This window comes from Gymnoscopelus braueri, assembly GCF_963280865.1.
Source record: "Gymnoscopelus braueri genome assembly, chromosome: 9".
Classification (NCBI taxonomy): domain Eukaryota; kingdom Metazoa; phylum Chordata; class Actinopteri; order Myctophiformes; family Myctophidae; genus Gymnoscopelus; species Gymnoscopelus braueri.
The window spans coordinates 24,553,206-24,560,488 of record NC_137610.1 but is presented as its reverse complement, the minus strand read 5'-3'; positions in this window follow the sequence as shown (position 1 = coordinate 24,560,488).

Here is a 7,283-nt window from a genome sequence, read left to right as displayed (position 1 = left end):
TCATTGTACATCAATGAATGAACGTGATTTTTTTTTTAATCAACAAAATCGTTTAGTCTGATTAACCAGTTAAGCTCCATTTTATACTTTGCCATAACGGTGTCGCGCAGAAATAGTCAATCTATAAGCTCACAACGCTTCATAGCACGACTCGTTGTTGTGAGCTTGTAAACTGGGACAGCATAGTGGAGCCATCGGACCCCCTCACCGTAGGGGGTCAAGCATTCAGGCATGTACCGTTCTCTTGGTGTACACGCACCACACATGCACTCGCTCACTTGTGGATATTAATGGTGATGGATGACTCCTCGGACCATATCACTTTGTTCTCCGTAGTAGACCTGCAGTGGTGGAAAAAGTTAGACTGGTTCCAGACGAATCTGCTTTAGCAAAATTGCTTTGCACTTTAGCCCTCCACGCAGTGTGTCGTGTGATATTGTCTGGCCACACGAGGCTAGGAAAAAGTACTACATTTTGACTTAAAGGACAACTTTGTTTTTTTACAACCAAGGTTTATATTTTAGCTTGTAATTAAAGTAAATAAAAGATGAGTGTTATTTCTTTTTCATTTTCTGCTTTCTATAGTTTTAGCAATTTTCTGTCCGGTGGCTAAATATGCCTTTTTTACACAATAAAAAAGGTCCTGTGGTCTTTGATGGCCAGATGTGAGTTATTGGGGACTAGAAGAGCTACTGTAAATAATAATAAAGAAAACACCGGGTTATTGTGTAAAAAAATACTTTTAGCCACCGGACAGAATGCCCCCCGCCCACTGTAAAAAAAGATCGCGAAAATTGCTAAAACTATAGAAAGCAGTACATTTAAAAATGTTTACACTCATCTTTTATTTAGTTTAATTACAATCTAAAACATAAACCTTGGTTGTAAAAAAAACAAAGTTGTCCTTTAAGTAAAAATTTGACTTGAGTAAAAGTACAAAAGTATTGGTATCAAAATGTACTTAAAGTACTAAAAGTAAAAGTACTAGCTTGTAGATCGGCTATTTTCAAATAGCCTAGGTATAAAATAGAGCTAAAGTGGTTAATGTATGTTTTATAATGTAATATATTTATATCTGCAAAGTAATTAGTAACTAAAGTTTTCAAATAATTGTAGTGGAGTAAAAGAACAATATTTGCTTCTGAGATGTACTGGAGTAGAAATAAAAGTATTGAAAATTGGAAAGACTCCAGTAAAGTAAATGTACCTCAAAATTGTACTTAATTACAGTACTTAAAGTAAATGTACGCAGTTACTTTACATCCCTGTAGACCTGTATGGTCTCTGTATGTTTTTTGCATTAGTGAAATCTCAATATATGCATTCATCTTTGTAATGAGGGGTTTATGAACTCCTATAATGACTGTTCTGGCTGACACAGTCTGATCACATGCTGCAATGGCATTCTCAGTCACCTGAGGAAGAGTTGCTCTTCTGTTTTTCCTCACATAGGACACTAATTCATGACAATCACTGTCATTGAATGTAATGTGAGCTTTCAACCACCATTTCTGACCCCATTTGCTGACGTCTTTCCCATAGATTGAAATGCAGATGTCACTTTAGTCACTGTTCCTATGTAAACACTACTGTGACTGAAGCTCTTACCATCCGTGCTCCGATAATGAACCCTCTTTCATAGTCACTTAGATCTTTTTTCTTTTGCCATCTTGGTCCACAATCAAGTGGAGCATTTTTATAAATTTTGTATACATGCCAAAGAGCATGATATGATTTTAATTGCTTAATTATATCATGCACTACAGCTGCAGTACACACATTCATTATGATTCTTTAGTCATTATTCTGAGTTTTCCTTTAATTTGTCATCCGTCTGTATTACATCTACACTGGCCTCTCTTCCCTGGTTTTAAAGCGTTGGTTCTCAAAGTGGGGTCCGAGGAACAGTTTAACCTCTTTAACTCTATCTTATACTTACAGAAATAGCTATTATTAAAATATTTTGAGAAATCTTGAAAACTTACATTTTTAAAATTACAAATCTTATATGGGGTTACTGGCACAACATCTTTCCAGATAGGGGTCAGTGACCAAATAGATATAAATTTGGGGGTCCTTGACATGAAAATGTTAGACCACTGTCTTAGATCCAGTGTCCACTGTCTTAGATCCTCTGATGAATAAATTTTTTCCATTCCACGGCCCTGATTACATTTTAACCAGACGACACTGCTATTTTGGGCAAAGAGATTTGATGTAGAGGGAAATATATAGCGGACCTAGTATAGAGCTCTGGGGGACCCCAATCAACCAACCGAATAGAAGTGGTTAAGGGCACTTCTCTATTGCTGCCCTGAGGATTTGGAACAGTTTACATCTTTCTACAGTATTAGTTCTCCCCTTTCTATCACTTTTAATTTTAAAACATGCCTTTTTTCCATAGTGTACTAATCCAGTATTTTATATATATATTTCATGCATCTTATTCTATTTTATTATCATTGCAGTTTTTCCTCATTTGAATATAAATTGTATAACACATAGGTAAACATTTGTCGTTTACAAATATGCTTTATAAATCAAATTGACCCGACTGAAAAACAGCGAATTGATTGTTTCAAATTCCTGGTCTACGTTACGTGTTACAATAAAATGTCATAGGCACGCACGCACGCACGCACACACACACACACACACACACACACACACACACACACACACACACACACACACACACACACACACACACACACACACACACACACACACACACACACACACACACACACACACACACACACACACACACACACACACACACACACACACACACACACACACACACACACACACACACACAGACACACACACACACACACACACACACACAATTTATTGAATCATTCTGAATTGTAAGCCTAACTCTAAAAAACTTATTTAACCATAACATTTCTCTTGCGAGGACCAGGAAAACGGTCCTCACAATGTCTGTTTCTCGAATTCTATACCTGTGGGGAGTACACACACACACACACACGCACGCACACGCACAGTGCTTCAAGCCCACAGAATCCCATCAGGACAACAAAAAAAAAACTGCTTCTTGTTTCTTGTTTTCTTTGCCCAACTGTCATCATGAAAACCACTCACTGGCAAAAAGGTTTTTGTTGAAGGTGAAAGAGTAGTTCAGCTTTATAATGGTGCGGGGTAAATAAGTATACCGTGTACAAAACAACAGCCCAGCTATTTCTCGGCACATGGCAAAGGTCAGAGAAATGCTCCTAGCAGTGGCAAGCTAGAGCAACAACAATAAGTTGAAGCTTTCCCAGAGTTCATGACCCACCTGGCTACAACTTCCAAGTTTCTTTCGAGTCTTTTATTCACTAGAACAGCGATTTCCAACCGGTGGGCCATGAGGATATTGCATTCTCCAAATAATTGGCAAAACACTAAGATTTCAATGATAATATCACAATAATATACATTAAAAAAATGATGTGCAAAACAAATGTCATGGTATTTCTTTTCTTAAAAAAATTGTTTTCATTGTGACACCGACAAATAATTAAATGAATCCAAACCGGAACACAATCGATTGTGTTACAAATGTCAAAAATAAAAATGCACGCGGGTGGGCCGCGAACACTTTCAAGATTCTCAAGTGGGCCCTCATCCAGAAAAGGTCGGGAACCGTTGCTATAGAACTTTGATTCTTCATTTTGTTTTTGTAGGCACCGTGCCGATATCTGACTTGGCATTGCTCGCTCATTCTTCACAACCATAAGGGCAAATCATTTGCATTGGACTGAACTGGAATGAAGGCATGTTGGGGAAAGAGAGTAACTGCACACTGTGCACATCCTTATTAACAACATGAGCCCCGGCACCGCCTGGGGGACTCCGGCCAATGAAGTATATAATGTAGGGTTTGGGGTTAAGAAAATTAGTAGTAGTAGAGAGGCACTCGGGTGGCACAGTGGGAGTAGTTCACCCAAAAAATTACTTATTGTCTCCGCCGGGCCGTAAGGCATGGCGAGAGAGTATGTTTTGCACCCTGTCCGTCCGTCCGTCCGTCCGTCCGTCCGTCTGTGATCAGCTAATCTCTGGCTCCGTTGGCTTGATCACAGCGAAACTGTGCAAACACACTCCCTGGATGCCAATTCAGACCCTCTGCCCTAATTTTTTCACATGGGCCTGTTATAGCGCCACCAGGAGGCCGCTTTTTGCAAAACATTTTTTTTGACAGTACTCCTATAGATTTTATCCAAACGTCACGCAAATCTGTACACATGATCTCTATAGTCATGTGATCAAGATGGATCCGTTAGATTTTTCATATTCCATTCATATTCCATCCTCATTGGCTAAGATTGACATCTAAAGTTTGCAGGAGTGGCCCGTTTTGAACAAAATGTTGCAAATCATGAACGCAGCGTCCGATTGCGGTGAAACTTTGCACGCACAGTCGCACTACGTTGAGGAACCAATGCCACCCTTTCAACATTGCCCTATTATAGCGTCACCAGGAGGCCGATTATTAACATTTTTTAAATATTACTCCTACAAATGTTGTCCAAACATCACGCAAATCAGTACAAATGAATCTCTTTAGTTAAGTGATCAAGACGGATCCGTCCGATCCGCCTGATTTTTCACATTCCAGCCTGGTTGGCGACTTCCAAACATTGCTGGACCACAATAACCTACCTGACCTGGCGGAGACCTGTGCTCCAAGGAGCACTTTTTCTAGTTTTCTATCAATTACATACCCCATGAAGCATTTAATTCTTGTTTTTGTTGCATTCCTAAGCCAATAATTTGGAAATATCCATGAATTCAGTGCTTCATGGGGTGTGTAATTGATCGAAAATAAGATATTTTTTGGGTCAACTACTCCTTTAAGTGCCTGCCCACCGCCGTGGAGTCTGGGGGGTTTGAATCCGAACACGGTGCATTTGTCGAGCGTCTATACGAACACAATTGGCTGGTATTCGGGGGAGGTTAGCCGGGGCGGGGAGGGTGATATTTGTTACTGCAAGTACTCCAAGGGGGCTGGGGCGGTGCCTGCCAGCAGGGAGTGTTGGGCGGGAGGAGAAGGACGGAGGCCCAAATCCTCCCAGTGGGGGCTCCTTGCGGGGCAGGTGAGTCAGTAGGATACAACAGCAGTGACAACACACAAAAATGTGTGTGGAGAGGAATTAAGCCATTCAATCCGGGAAAGCATTTGTGTCATTTAGAATTTATTTGGCTATTCAAAAATAGCAGATCCACAAGCTCATAGCGTGGCACCGAGTGCCACGCTATGAGCTTGTAGATCTGCTATTTTTGAAAAATCTTGAAACTTTGTGCAAATCTCTGAATATACATATATTTTTAAGCAAACATTTGTAATTCAAATCTTTGCTTCTGGGGGGGTCCCTGGAGCAAAACAACTTGAGATGGGGGTCCGTGGCCAAATACATATCTAAAAATGTTTTGTATGTTGCTATATCAGTGGTGGCCCAACTTTTCCATGTCAAGGACCCCCAAAATGATATATTTGGCCGCGGACCCCCGTTTCAAAATGTGTTGTTGCAGGAACCCCCAGAAGCACAGATCAGAGTTAAAAACCTTCGCTTTAAAACATATATATATATTCAAAGTTTCCACAATGTTTCAAAAAAAATAGCAGATCTACAAGCTCATAGCGCGGCACTCTGTACCACGCTATGACCTTGTATATCTGCTATTTTTTAATAGCCAAAGAAAATCTTAAAATGACACAGATGCGTTCCCGGTCTTAATGGATTAATTGGTATAACGCCTACATTGGGGAGAAGTAGTACTATGAGTAGTAGCAGCCTTGGAAACAAATGGTTCCTGAACCATGAGACCCATATGGGTCAGGAGCCTCTCTCCTGTTTCTGTAGCATGAGGCGTCTTCATGTACATCCCTCCCTCCATGGTGAACAAGTACACCCCCTGGACATAACACTATGTTGCAGGGACTTTACCCCCAATCCAACCCTTGATGCCGAGTGCCAAGTACTAAAGCATTGGGTAAAACATTTTGTCTTTGGTATGACTTGGCCGTGGGATTGAACCCCAACCTTCCTATTAACCACAAGGCCACTGAGCTGGTTTAAGAGTATGAACTTTTATGAACATTTAATCCAGCTTTCCGTTTTTCTTTTTAGTTATCTGCATAGTCTGTGTGCATATTCTTCACAGAGCCCTTTGATTAATGTCCGTTTGAACGCCGAGTCTAATTTGAATGTGATATTAGAGCCGAGTGATACTTCTTATTAAATCTATATTAAATATCGTGCCAGAGAAAGTCCAGAGAGTGAAACCGTGTCCCTCTTTCATTGAAATTCACAACTTGTACAGCAACTCATTACATTTTCTGATCGGTCACTTGGATCTTGTAGAACAGAACGGAGAAGAAAAAAAAAGATTAACGTCATTTGTTCATCAATTCCCTCAATGTATGGGACAAGCCGAGAGCTTACACTCCGATTGAAGAACAACGTTGGCATTCTTTTCTTTTTTTTTTACGATGAAGCACGGATTTCCAGGAGGAGACAGTTTCTAATCAATTGTAATTACATGTTCAGCTGGGTCTTGGCTGTCAAAAGTGGCAGGCGACCGAGCCGTACAATATTGAACTTGCCTTTGAATTCGTTATCCAGACATGTTGGACAGGGAATGTGACAAAACTGGCATCAGATGATGACATACAAATGAAGCCCAGGCAGAGTACACACTGCAGCTCTCGCAGCAGACTGTGGGAATTATTCATGATCAGAGCGGGCAGCATTACAAAGAACAAAAGTTTGAGTATGAAAGCAAACACTTCTCAGCTGTGCTGAGAGAAAGGTGTTGCAGGGAGGTCAAGTTAATTATCTTTGGACGAATGATAAGGATTGTTCAGTGTTTGTCATGCACCCTGAAGGAAACTCTAAAGCGAGACAGGTTGTCATGCTAAATTAAAGCTGAAGTGTTTGTGGCTTCTTTGATCTTCTCTTCAACTTTTATCTTTGTAGGGTCCTGAATTTTTTAAACAGGATTTTAATTAGCATTTATCCCTCAAATGAGTTCAATCAAATCCAGTGTTATTAATGTCAGAGCTTATTGTTCAAACCACCTTTAAAAACTAATTCACAGAGTGATACATTACCTAAATGGTTTCACAATGTCCAAAATCTTCAGTGTGGTCATCATCTAGAAATTCATGTAGTCGACGTCTCATTCATACAGGTTGAGGTTAATGCTTTTATTCAGTGAACTCTCTTTTTTTTGTATGTGTGTGTTTGTCCCCCCACACGTTAGGACAATATCAG